Source organism: Dermacentor albipictus, chromosome 2 (genome assembly GCF_038994185.2).
Source record: "Dermacentor albipictus isolate Rhodes 1998 colony chromosome 2, USDA_Dalb.pri_finalv2, whole genome shotgun sequence".
Taxonomy (NCBI): domain Eukaryota; kingdom Metazoa; phylum Arthropoda; class Arachnida; order Ixodida; family Ixodidae; genus Dermacentor; species Dermacentor albipictus.
The window spans coordinates 199,613,218-199,628,017 of NC_091822.1; the positions used below are offsets into that span (position 1 = coordinate 199,613,218).

Here is a 14,800-nt window from a genome sequence, read left to right on the forward strand (position 1 = left end):
TGGAGCTGGCCAATTAACAATTATTTCTAAAGGTTTGAGTAGCCTATGCCTAGAGATGAATATGTTGCTATATGTTAACCATGCTTCAAATTGCTTTGCACATTTTTTTGACCATGAAACAAAACTATAGACTTCAGTGACTCCTTCAGCAGTCTTTTATCAACGGCGTGTGAAATGCAGGTGAATGATATGTGTCTCAGTATGAAATGACTCATGAAAAAATACTCTTCTAATATTTTCCAGCATTTATTAGGGATGGAAACATTGTCACTTGCACGCAGAGTTCATAAATATCTACAGGGTGACCCAATTAAATATCATTCACCCAGATTTAAAAGAAGAGCAATGCGTTACTTGAAGAAAGCCTAGTGCATATTGCTACGGAACAATATGTGCGATCACGAAAAGGCGAGCAGTGCGAAGACGACGACGACAATAAGAAGCTAGCGCGGGCTGTTGCCTCTGCAGCGTATTTTCTTGCAAATATACTTGTACATAGCTTTTCGTCTGCGTCTTCCTACATAACATATCTGGTGGAGGTGGATGTTCCCTGTATCTCGTCACGGAGCTTCGCAGTGGACGGTACGTCAAGCCTTCCTTCATGGCTCCCGGCGACGACAACCGGACTCCCCCGGCTCCGACACCTGCTGCCACTTCGACGACCTACATCACCCTCCCCGCTCCCAGTGATCCTGGCGTATTCTCGGGCCAAGATGGGGAAGACGTTGATGACTGGATCAGCCTGTATAAACACGTCAGCCGCAATAACCGGTGGGACCCTACTATTATGCTCGCCAACATAGTCTTTTACCTCGGTGGCACACCTAGAGTTTGGTATCGCACGCACGAAGATGAGCTCACCAGTTGGGATTCACTTAAGACACAGCTTCGGGACTTGTTCGGCAACCCCTACGGTCACCAACTTGCCGTGCAGAAGGCGCTTTCCGGCCGTGTGCAGACGTCAACAGAGCCCTATGTCACGTACATTCAGGACGTCTTTGCTCTGTGCCGCAAAGTCGACACCCACATGACTGAGTCAGACAAGGTTGCCCACATCCTCAAAGGCATTGCCGATGACGCCTTCAACTTGCTCGTTTGCAACAACGTAGCGACTGTGGATGCTGTTATAAAAGAGTGCCTCCGCCTGGAACTTGCTAAAAGCCGACGTATTGACCAGCAGTTTGCCCGTCCGCCCAACACCCCAGCGACATCTGCCTGTGACGACACTCCTCGTCCCAACAACACTGCCGATGTTACCAGGATCGTCCGGCGTGAGATCGAGGCCGCCTATCCGGCTGCCTTCGACTCCAGTCCCACCAACACATCTGCAGTCACGGTCTCACTGATCCAGGCAGTTGTCCGCCAAGAGTTCAAGAACATGGGTCTTCACACCATCTGCTCGGCCCATCGTCCTGATACCCGCCCGGCTTCTTCGATTCCGCCCCGTCCCGCACCTTCTTACCCACCACGTTTCCGCAACCCATCTGAATGGCGCACTGCTGACGACAAGCCCATTTGTTTCTATGCCATCGAATCGGGCACATTTCTCGGCACTGTCGCAGTCGCTGGAGTTCCCCGACCCGGTCTACTTATACCGCCTACTCTCGCCCCCCAGGTGGCCCTTCTCGTCCCTATGCCGCACACTCCGATAACGCCGCCGCTGATTCTCCTGCACCGAACCGCTCCTATTCTCGTTCGCCTTCGCCCCAACAACGACAATCTCGCTCTCCCCAGCCCCGTCGCTCCTATTCACCGACTCCCTTCGGACGCTGCTCCCAGCCGGAAAACTAGACGATGCAGCGCCTCGAGGTGACGCTGCATTGGTCCCTACGCCGCCAAATCCTCTACTGACGTTGCCCACTCATCTGAACCTTCTTGACATGCAAGTCGACGGTGCCAGCGTCGGAAAACACCTCAGCTGCTACCTGCCGGTCATCTCCAGCCAATCACTGTCCCTGTAGAACCGTTCTTTCATGTTGGATTAGACCTGCTCGGTCCCTTTCCCACGTCATCCTCTGGGAACAAATGGGTAGCCATCGTGACTGATTACACCACCCGATACACTATCACTCGGGCTCTCCCTACCAGTTGCGCCACTGACGTCGCGGACTTTCTCTTGCGTGACATTATCTTGCTGCATGGCGCCCCGCGACAGCTGCTTACTGACCGTGGTCGAAACTTCCTCTTGAAAGTTATCGCTGACATTGTGCGTTCCTGCTCCATTCAACACAATCTGACTACCTCATACCATCCTCAAACCAATGGCCTGACAGAGCGGTTAAACCGTGCTCTTACCAATATGCTGTCCAAGTACGTTTCCAAAGACCACCACGACTGGGACATTGCCCTTCCTTACGTAACATTTGCGTACAATTCTTCCTGGCACGACACCGCCGGATTTTCTCCATTTTATCTACTGTACGGTCGCGAACGTACCTTGCCCCTAGATACGGCACTTCCTCCTGCTGCGATCTCAACAAGCGAGTATGCGCACAACGCCATCGCCCTCGCTGACCATGCACGCCAGCTTGCCCGTGCTCGACTGACAACCTCACAAGCCACTCAGCAGTGTCATTACAACGCCCGCCATCGTGACGTACAGTTTTCGCCTGGTGCGCTCGTGCTCCTGTGGTCGCCCTCCCGTCACGTCGGACTTTCAGAGAAGCTCCTTTTGTGATACACAGGGCCCTACCGCGTGCTGCGCCAGGTGACGCCTGTGACTTACAAAATTTCTCCTGTGGATTCAACATCGTCCTCTCTTCTGGCATCAAGTGATGTCGTGCATGTCAGTAGGCTCAAGGCCTACTACACTGCTTCCGAGTCCGATCTTTAGTCGCTCCGGGACGGCGCTTTTGCAGCCGGGGGTAGTGCTACGGAACAATATGTGCGATCACGAAAAGGCGAGCAGTGCGAAGACGACGACGGCGATGAGAAGCTAGCGCGGGCTGTTGCCTCTTGGCCAAGCGCAGCGTATTTTCTTGTAAATATACTTGTACATAGCTTTTCGTGTGCGTCTTCCTACGTAACAATATTGTTTGCAGTACAGTGGAGTAGCTGCCAGTAATTATTTTGTTGCTGAGATTTAATTCGGTGGTCATAATCAATTATCTAACTTGAGACATACTATCCTAATTATCAAACTGTCAATGAGGCATTTGTAGGCACAGCCAAGGGTCATCTAACTATGGTATTTTCAGTGACATACTAATTGCATACTAATGTTTTCCCTGCTGATAAATAAATCCCGTGAATATGGAGAGTACCACGTCTTTCAATAGAATAAGCGCCAAAAAATGACAGCACACAAGAAGAAAACCAGACAGGACAAGGCGCCTTGTCCTGTCTGGTTTTCTTCTTGTGTGCTGTCATTTTTTGGCGCTTATTCTATTGAAAGCTATGCACCAACTAGCCCCACAACGTGTTTTACCAGAGTACCACGTGACTGCACTCCCACCCGGATCATAAAGCGGTGCCCTCAAACAGGCTCCACCTGAGTTATCCAGAATGACATAAAGGAAATAAAGAAAAACATTGGGATCGAGCTGGTTCCTTATCTGCCGCACCCCTGCTGAAGTAACGTGTCGCGTTTGGTGTTAGTTCAAAACAAGCGGTGACAGGTGTTGTCTTAACGGAGATAAAGTGTACGGAGGGTCTCTCTTTTTTTTGCCACAACACTTATTACCACAAAAGTATAAATTGACAACATTAGTACAAAAGTTTAAAGGTGCGTTTTGTTTCGTCCAAGTCGCCATGTCTTTCTCTAGTGAGCATAAGGAAAACACGATTCTTGCCTTGGGAGCTGCAAATGGCAACAATAGGAAGGTTGCAATATACGTATGTCAGTCATGGAAGTGTGGCAGTAGACTAAACATATTGAGTACCATCAGAAATTAGGAAAAAATTAGACATACTGGCAGCTTCCAGAAACAGTGGTGTCCTAGCATTCTAGCAGCGGTGTTTTAGCCCTCATGCTAGCGTGCAGGATGTGGCCACCCAGGTACCGAATTCGAAGTCATCAGTTTGGAGGATTCTAAATGACGACCTTTCACCCGTACCACCTTAACTAGCACTAATGCTTGGAAGATAGAGACTTGCAGAATTGTCTAAATTTCTCGTATTGGGTCCTCCCAAAAGCCGATGAGTCACTGGACTTTTTGAGCAACATCATGTGCACAGATGAAGCCAATTTTCACAGAAACACCCAGATAAATTTGTATAATGCACACTATTGAAGTGAGTACAATCCACACTGGGTAAAACACAATCGGCACCAGTACCAGCGGTCGTTCAATGTGTGGCTCAGAATTTACGACGGTGCTATAATCGGTCCTATCTTCTTCGATCACGCACTGACTGGACAGCGTTACATGAACGAAATCCTTGAAGGAGTAGTGAATGAGTTTCTCAGCAAAGTCCCGCTGTCACATCATCCACTTCGTTGGCATCAGCAAGATGGGGCACCCGTACACAGCAGCAGCCGAGCATGAAACTAGCTGGAAGTGACTTTTCATGCGCAATAGATTGGAAGGCACGGGCCTGTAAATTGGCCGGCTAGCTCACCTGACCTCTCTCCACTCTATTTCTTTCTTTGGGGTTATGTGAAAGATCGTGCTTACATGATTGAGACGGACGTCATATTAGCTGAAGACAAGGATAATGGATGTTTGCCGTAGAATTCCAGCGTCGGTCATCAAGAAAGCCACTGAAGATGTGATAAAACAAACACAGCTGTGTAGCTGCAAAAGGCGACCTATTTGAATACGTCCTCTAGGCAGCAGCTGGTGTTCACGAGCTTACAAATTCATCGATAATAAGGACACACTGAAATCTGATTTATTCTTTTTTGTGCAGACATCTTGATTGCCAATTCGGCTCATTTAGAAATGGTATATTTACTTACTTGAACACATCGGTTTTGCTTATTCTCTACACGTTGGTCACTTCCCAGTCTGTTTATTTCACTGTTATTTTTTGACATGAGCCCGTTTTTGCAGCACATACACATTGTCATGAAAAATAAAACAGTCACTTTAATTTGGCTTTGGTCCGAAGCAAGTTTCTGGCGCAAAATATAGCTTCACATGCACTCTTTCAATGCGATTTGAGCAAAGCCAGGATTTTGAAACACTCTATGCCTATTACATTGCTTTTTGCATCTCGTGTGTGGTCAGAGTGGCTCTTGGGCCGCATTAACAAAGGGCTTTTGTTATCAGTGTGATCAGTCGGCCTTGAGAGACAGATAATAAGTGTGACTAGAAATGTCAGGAAGGAATAGCTGTGAAGCCACAAAACCGGCGGTTGGTGCTCCTTCTGTACTGCCATCAAGCTGATGCGCTGTCTCTGGGTTTGCGACAGGCAGTGCAGTTGCATTCAAACAGCTTATTTGAGGGTGCTGCTTTATGATGCGGGTGTGAGCGCACTCATGTGGTATTTTCCATATTTTGTGAAGTTTATTTGCCGTTTGGAAAAAATTTTATGCAATTTTAGCACGTCGCTGAAAACACCGCAGTTAGATGCCATTTTGGGTGTCTACAAAGGAGTCATTTACACTTTGAAAATTAGGACAGTCCTTCTCGAGTTAGATAATTAATTGCAATTATGGAATTGAATCTCAGTAACGAAAGAATTACTGGCGGCTTCTCCACTATACTTGAAACAATTTGCACTAGGTTTTCTTCGAGTAATCCCACTGTTTTATATTTAAGTCTTGGTGCATGATATTGGGGAACACTTTCTTTATTTCCTTTATTTCATTCTGGATAACTCAGAGGGAGCCTGTTCGAGGGCACTGTTTTATGATCCGGATGGGAGTGCAGTCACGTGGTACCCTCCATATTCACGGGATTTATTTATCAGCAGGGAAAACATTAGTATGCAATTAGTATGTCACTGAAAATACCGTACTTAGATGACCCTTGGCTGTGCCTACAAATGCCTCATTGACAGTTTGATAATTAGGATAGTATGTCTCAAGTTAGATAATTAATTATGACTACCTAATTAAACCTCAGTAACGAAATAATTACTGGCAGCTACTCCACTGTACTGCAAACAATATGCACTAGGTTTTCTTCAAGTAACGCATTGCTCTTCTTTTAAATCTGGGTGCATGATATTTAATTGGGTCACCCTGTAGATACTTATGAACTCTGCGTCCAAGTGACAATGTTTCCATCCCTAATAAATTCACTCAGTAACCGAAATGAGGTTAAGCCGGATTCACCTGAAATCAGAATCAACAGCACTCATACGCAGCACTACTTATACTCGGACTCACAAAAAAAGAAAAAAATGGAGAGAAAGGTTGCAGTTTCGCCGGGAATGCGAAGCAGTACTAGTGATAGCCAAGTACATATGCAACAATCAGGCGAAGGAAGATTAGACCACCGAGAGGACTCAGGCTGTGAATTTCTACTGTCTCCTGCTATGAGCTCTTGTATATACTCATAAAACGCCGTCACTTCAGTGCTCAATTCGTCGAGGTCACTCAATGTTTCTTCAAGTGCAAGAAATATATACATGTGTGGTTTGGAAAGCTGGAAAGCAAAGAACTGTCTTAAAGCGATGGTGCGAGGAGGTGAGATACCCTCCATCAAAGCTCTCTAGTTGCCTTGACTAGTGTTTCTGCAAGTGAACTGTTTGTGCTTTTGATTTGGCTTGCTTGGGGCCAATTGGTTACTATGTCCTACACAGTTTTTCAGGATCTAGAGAAAATACCAGAGTACAAAAGAATCTTTGTCAGAACATGATGTGCTGTAGAATGAACAGTCATATGAGACAAACTGAAGCTTGTCAGGCAAAACATTTTCCTCATTGCAGTTAAGGATGTAAACAATGCAGAATCCTATCAAATCTGAGCCATTGAAAGATGTTGAGGGATGGCAGTTATTATTAGACAGGTGGTGCCCTGACAAAAATCTTCAACTATGTCATCTTTATTTGCTATAAGAACTGCAAGTAACACGCTTTCGGCACGAAGGTTCGCTAATCTTATATAGTCGTGAGGGATCAGCAGCATCTCATGGTTTTAATGTTAACTAAGCAAAGTCTCTTACAAGCAAACTAGAATGTTGCGAGTGACAGGCCTCTGTGCAGATAAAAGGCTGACCTGCTTCTGCATGTGCAAGATTGTCCCAGGTAATCTAATCTTGCCAGCACACGGGTGACCATGTGAGCAATTGCAAGGTGTGGTGTCAAGGAAGTCTCCTTCACCAACAACAGTTCATCGGTGCCTATGGTGTTCCCCTACTGAGTTCAAGGTCATGGGTTCGATCCTTTATTGCCACAGCTGCATTTCTAGGAGGCAAAATACAAAAAACAGTTGTATAGCAAGCACTTAAGAACCATCAGAATTAATCTAAGGCTCTCTACCATGGTGTCTTTTAATGCCTATCTGTTGCTTGGGACATTAAACTGCACCAATCATCAGCGAAATTTCTTTTTACCAAGCTGTGGCCCTGCATGGCCCTCCGCAACCCAGTACCCATGATTGTGGCATGTAAGGTCTTACACTTTCAGCTGCATATTTAGTGTCTGGGCAGTGTGATAAGATACAAGAAAACCACATCAGACGCATGTACACACAATGACTGCTCAGAATTTCTAGGCATCAAATGTATCTTTTAATGGGATTTATTTACCTATGTTGTTTCAGAGGTTTAAAAGTGTAGTTGCCTACTCTCTAGTTGTTCTCTGAGTGGCGATGAGTCGCGACATTTATTTTGGGAGCCAGTCTAGCCATGGACATGGGCGTGATGACGAAGATGATTCGGTGAAGATGGCAGCTATCTAGCCAGACACCGAGCGCATTCTCCTCTGCATGCTGCACCAATCCTGTCATGTCCCCTTTTTGCGCTCCGCAGTGGGTGGCTGGCACCACTGCCATGTATGCTTATGGCTGGCTCTTTCCTCCTGCTCCCCGATTGCTTTCAGAAAAGAGGGCACACTGATGAAGTGTTCCAGTTTTTAGGACGACAAAAAGAAAACTTTTCGCGATTCCACGTAATCCATTCTAAGAAACTAGAAAGGACAGTGAAAATGATGTCACTTTTCGTTGTTGCAAAATCGTTGACTGAAGCTCTCGGGTGCGCGTTACAAAGCATCGAAGATGGAAAGCTGTGATCTCGTGCTGAAACTTTGCAATAAGGAGCAACAGGAAAAACTGCTTAAGCTAGCGTCATTTGGGGACATCACTGTGATAGTGACCCCAAACCATACCTTAAACACTATCCGTGGCATCGTGTGAACACTTTCCGAGACGGCACTCAGCACTGTTCACAACAAAGCACGCCGCCCACAAGAATGCGTGACCAGCGCCTCGCAAGAGGCAATAAACCCAACACTGAGCATAATGGCACAGTCAGCATCTAAGGAGTGCTGCGGTTCTATCAAGCACTCCAAAAAAAGACTAACATTGTGTCATGGCACCTGGAAAGAGCCCCGTGAGCTAATATTCGTTTCTTCAAGATGCAGCACAAACACTTCTCTTATGCATACACATGCTGCAATGGAACATCAGTGGACTTCATAACCTAAGTGATATTAGAGAACTTCACCGTAAATGCAATCCAAAGGTGCTGTGTGTTCAAGAGAAACAAAAAAATATGGGGTTTTACTTGCCAAAACCATGATCCGATTATGAGGCACACTGTAGTGGAGGACTCCGGATTAATTTGGAGTGCCATGGCCGAGATTTCAAGAGAAACACTTGAAACCTAAACATATAAGCTTTCTCTGGCAATATAATATTTCTGAAAAGGTTGTGACGATGCTAACTCCTCATCTAGTGGTGTAGTCATAAGTGTGCAGCATGTTGCTCTCTTGAACTTCGGACGCCTCTTGAAGCAGTGGCAGCACAAGGAATATTATTCAACAAGTTAGTTACCATTTGCACATTATACTTGTCACCTAATCAACAACTAAAAAAAAAGTTTTTCTATAGTCTGGTTGATAGCTTCCTGAACTTTTATATATATAATCATGGATGATTTCAATGTCCACATCAGTCTCTGGGGAGATTCCTGATGTGACACAACAGGGTGACTCATTGAAAATTTACTTTTAAATTCTGATGCTTGCCTTTTTAATAAAAAAAGAATATACATATTTTAACTTTATGCATAACTCGTATTCATCCATACATTTGGCCATTGGCTCTGCTTCACTAATTCCTGATCTGGAATGGGAGGTATTAAAAATCTGCTTGGGAGTGACCATTTCCCCATAATACTTAATCTAGTAGAGCAGCATTGCTGGCATCAGCTAGCTAGCATCGGCTTACTGGAAGCAGTTTAAAGAATCAAGTTATTTAACATGAGATTTTATCAATGATTTTGGTATAGATGGCTGAGTAGGGTGTTTTACAGCTCTTATTATCCATGCAGCAGAAAAATTCATTTCTTAAACAAATGGTCGTTCATGTAAACAGTACATTCCATAGTGGAATGAAGAGTGCAGACAGGCATGAAAGAAGCGAAATGAGGTATGGCGCATACTGCGTTGATTTCCAATTGCGGAAAATCTCATAGAATGTAAGCACGTCAAACCACAGGGAAGGTAGATGAGACAACAGGCAAGGAGGATAAGCTGGGAGAGGTTTCCCTAAAGCATGAATTCCTACATGCAAGAGGCGAAAGCTTGGAATGGGCTTAGAAAGCTTAACGGCAGCAAGCCCAGTCGCTGATCAAGGGAATACCTTGAAAGAGCCGGCAGACACTCTGAGGGAGCACTTCGAGTGCGCCTCTAGCTCAATTCATTATTCTAAGTCATTCCTTACATATAAAGAGAACTTGGAATGAAAGAAACTGGATCAGAAATGCAGACCAAATTAACCTTATAACTCTCCTTTCAGTGTTGCCGAGCTGAGAGCCTCACCAAACGCATGTCAGAGCTCTGCACTGGGAGCTGTCAGGATCGTGTATGACATGATCAAGAACTTGCACGCAGACACACAAATCACACTGCTTGCACTTTTTAACACCATTTGAGCTACCGGATAACTGCCTTCATTATGGAGAGAACCTATTGTAGTTCCAGTCTTGAAATAAGTTAAAATCCATCCTCAATTACTAGTTACCATCCAGTAGTGCTTACAAGCTGCCTGTGCTAGCTGTTCAAGCATATGATAAGCTGTCTACGTTACATTTCCTCAAATCTAACAAAATGCTTGATCCTTATCAAAGCGGTTTCAAGGAAGGTTGTTTTACAACTGACCATCTCATACGCATAGAGTCAAACACTTGTGACGCTTTCATTTACAAGCAGTACTTCTTGTCCATGTTGCTCGATAGGGAGAAGGAGTACGACATGACGTGGCACTACGAGATATTTCAAGATTTGTCGGAGACATTGCGTAACGTCTAATGCATAATGTTATAGAAAGTTACCTGTCAAACCGCATATTATGTGTAAGAATTGGTCATTCTCTTTCCAGACCATTTCTCCAGAAAACTGGGGTACCGCAGGGTGGCGTGCTTAGCAATACTCTTTTTATTGTAAAAATGAATTTTTTTATGATTATCAATTCCACATACCATATTTTATTCAGTATACGTTGACAATGTGCACATAGGATTCAAATCCTGTAGCCTTGCAGCTTGCGAGTGACAGGTTCAGCTTGGTCTGAACAGGGTGTCAAAATGGGCTAATGAAATGGGTTTAAGCTAAATCTCTAGAAAAGCTCCTGTGTCCTTTTTACAGGGAGAAGAGGCTTGGTCCCAGATGCTAATATTGAACTCGATCAACAGTGCTTACCTCTGCACACAGAGCACACATTTTTGAGTGTAATACTTGACTCAAAACTATGCTTCATACACCACATAAAATATATAAGGATAAATGCTTAAAAACAATGAATATCCTTAGTTTTGTTGCGCACAGCATGAGGTAGTGATAAAAGGTGTCTAATAAATGTGTACAAGAGCCTCATACAATCCAGTTTGTATTATGGTGCTGTGGTATATCACTCTCCTGCACCAAGTGCGATTAAGATGCTGGATCTTGTTCATCATTTAGGCATCCACCCGGCCACAGTCGCCTTCAGAACAAGTTCTGTACAAAGTCTTTATGCGGAATCGAATGAGGGGTCACTTAACCTGCAAAATCATACTCTAGTTTTACATATTTTCTGAAAGTGCATTCGAACCCAGAACATCCTTGTTAAATATCTGTAAATGACATGACGTTTGCTACACTGTTTCATAATCACCCCACATTGAGAGAAACCTCGTTGCATGTGAGGAGGCTCAGTGAAAAAATGGGTGTCTGGCTTCTATTAAGATCCTAGTAAGGCTATTACTGTGGCATTAGGAGACCATAGAATGTGACACATCATTTCTAGAAATCTTGAAGCATGCTCCACAATAACACATTCAAATGCCCTTTTTAGATATTCAAGCAAAACACTGGTGCCCAGAATTTTACACAGATGCATCCATCACATGCCGGTGTGTCTTATGCATCTGTTGGTCCTTTATTTTTAGTGTCCAGTGTTCTGCATCCACTAACAAATACCTTTACGGCTGAGGCCTATGTACTATTGTCGTTTAGGAAACATGCCATGCTATTAAAACAAATATGTGCAATTATATTCAAACTCATTAAGGTGGCGGTCCCACTCCCGGCAGCACGTGCTCCATATTTTATTCTTTAGCCATTGTTTGCACGTGCACTGTGCTTTCCGCCCTCATTAGGTGGATATGAATTGTATTGCATCAGAAAGCTTACTTCCTGCACTTTCCATTGACACCTAGTATTATCGCCTAGCCTGAAGAGTTACCTGACGGCAGTCAAAACATTGTGAGCAAAAAACAGCGTTTTTGCTGTACTAGCCTCCGTTGTACTGGGTTTCCGGCAAAACTGTTCAACATAACAAACTTTTTGCTGTGCCTTTAAACGAAATGTTATACAAGGTTTCTATGAAGAGACATTGCATGTAAATCAATCAGAAAATTTATATAGGCCCTATTAAAAATGGGCAAAACAATACAAATTTATAACAGAATATCTTTTTTTTTTCTTTTCAGTACAGAACAATATTTAGTGGTCTTCTAGGCTACAGTGCACTTATCATCTATGCAAAGCCGTTTTGTGTTCTGATGAAGAACAGTTCATGAGCTATTACTACTTTAAATTGGAAGTTTATGGCTTACTTGGTCACGCATTACCGAAGAAGAGGCAAAACTAGTCAAGCTGAAACTGAAAGTTTCAATAATCAAGCAGCAAGCTCCTTTGTGCAATTCTATGAAGAGGAAATTGTGTGATGTTGATTAAGGAATCTACAAGGGAGCACTGAATTTAGCTAATTTTTCTGCTGGCCAGATCTGTGCAAATTTACATTCTTTTTCATGTACATGCTAATTCACCAGTGTTGCACATAAGTAGAGCCCTACAATGTCTTGTAATTACTAGTACTCATGAGTTTTACTAAGCAGTGCTTGAAACAAAAGATTTCCAATAAATATTAAATCTCACAGGTGTTTGTTGCTGCTGGTGCTGTCTGTGCAAAAAAATATCAACCTATTTCCATGATGGTTTCAACATTTGTCAAATGTGGCACCACTAAACATTACAAAGCAGGCATAACGTGGATGGATTCGTTCTCCTGATTTGAGTGTTTGGCTCAGTCCAGTCACCATGCCTGCCCCACATTTCTTCAAGCACATACATCTGCAGCCAAGCCTTCAACATAGTCCTAAGACAGCTCACTCAATTGTGGCTGCTGGGAGAAAAAGAAATAAAGAAAGTGCCATGCTTAGTGCCCCATGACTGCATTCCAGCTAGCCAGCAGGTTAGGCTATTGTGCCATTGTGCCCAGGAGAATTGTAGATAAAGTAAGATTCCAGAAATTTTCTGGGTGCTCAGTTTTGTTCACAGCTGACTGTGGAAGCGTTCTTAAAGTGCACACAGAACTTGCCCTCGCCTCCTTCTAGTTACTAGGCTCGTCTGGGAACTTGCTTTTTTCACACAGTGATGTACGATGCATTTGGCAGAGTACTGTATTTGCCCTATTCTATGTGACGCTGGCTGAACGATGGGATTACCAGCAAACAATGAGAAAGCCTTTACTTCCCCAACTGCAGCAAAAAGTGTGGATGGCTGCGTGACCTGGGGCATTTCAAGCTGCGCCAACAAACCAAATGTCACGTGTTCCGATGCCCAGGGAAGTTTTGAAACACAGGATTTCCAGCAAGTGGTCTTCTGGTACAAAGGTGTATCATATTTACAGCATGAGAAAGGCAGACAACACATGCACAATTTACGCTATGTAGACTGATGACTTTTGGAAAAAAGTACTCTTGGCAAATAATCTATGCCGTTCCTGCTTGTGTAGAATGCATGATTTTATTCCAAAGGCCAGTGTGAGGACTTGGCATTGGATGCCTGTGTCATGGGAAGGTAGAGGAACTGTCCTTCACGAAAGCAACGAAAGCGGCTGTCGGCGAAACTTGGGAAAACATCTGAGGGCTGTACGCAAAACTATGTGGGAGTGGTTGCGATAGCCATTGCGATCATAATGCTTGTGGAATGAGTGCTAGCAGTGGTGAGCACGTGTACATTTCCTAAAGCGAATGTGCTGTGCTAACACTTCTTTTACCATTTCTCTGTGCTGCGGCTCTGAAACTTGAATGACGCGACCTCATGTGGGCAGGCTGAGTGGGCTGTCAAGTGGGTGCGCCAATGCATCTGCGACAGCACGGCACGTGCGCCAGAAGTGTGCATGATTTCTATCCCAATAAAACAGCCTAACCATGTGTACTACGCTGTCTATTTTGTAAGGGTGCGCAAATAGTAACTTTTGGCACCAAGTTGAATTCTGCCAAAGACGAATCGAATTGAATAATGATTATTCAATTCGACAACTGAATCAAATAGGACATTATTATATATGTTATCCAAATTTCGCACACCCCTACTAGTATTTCATTTCTGGAAAACTTGTCTCTACAGTACAGCTGCAACCTTCGATCTTATAGCTGCTGTCCTTGTGATAGAGTTCTACGACTGCAATATATATGGTTATATTTGGAATATCCCTTATTTTCTCCTTGTTGTTTAGTTTTGACAGTTCCGTAATTTCTATCTGATCTCTTGAGTTGGACGCTTTCGTTCATTGTCGTTTATTAGGTCCTTTGCTACTTGGGAGAGCTTACCTACTGGTTGCCTTGGTGCCTTACTTCCCACTTCAATTGCTGCTTGTGAAGCCAGCCTAGTTACGGTTTCATTCACTGCCTCTATGTCATCTTCATCTCTCTGTTCTAAGGCTGCATATTTGTTTGCAAGTGCCAACTTGAATTGGTTGGCTTTTACCCTTACTGAGTCTAGGTTGGCCTGTTTCTCCATGCCCAATTTTACTCTTTCTCTCTTCAAATTGAGGTGAATCGTTGCCCTCACTAACCTATGATCACTGCACTTTACCCTACTTAACACTTCTACATCCTGCACTATGGTGGGATCAGCAGAAAGTATGAAATCACTTTCATTTCTTGTCTCACCATGAGGGCTTTTCCAGGTCCATTTTTTGTTCCAACGCTTCCTGAAGGTGTTGATTATTCACAGCTTGTTCCTTCTTGCAAATTCTATCAACATCTCTCCTCGAGTGTTCCTAGAATCGACGCTGTAGTTGCCAATTGCTTGTTCACCAGCCTGCTTTTCCCCACTTTTGATTGAAGTCGCCCATGACTACAGTATACTGAGTTTGCACTTTTCGCCTCGCTAATTCAATATATTCATAAAACTGTTCTATTTCTTCATCGTTGCGACTGGAGGTTGGAGCATAGGTTTGTACTACCTTTATTTTATA

General features: G+C 44.1%; 1 protein-coding gene across 2 annotated transcripts in view; it reads left to right on the forward strand.

Moving 5' to 3' along the window:
- The window catches only part of Nsun5 (Nop2/Sun-like domain containing protein 5), a 45,668-nt gene that overhangs the window by 11,995 nt on the left and 18,873 nt on the right, over nucleotides 1-14,800 (forward strand). The gene's annotated exons all lie outside the window — the stretch shown is intronic.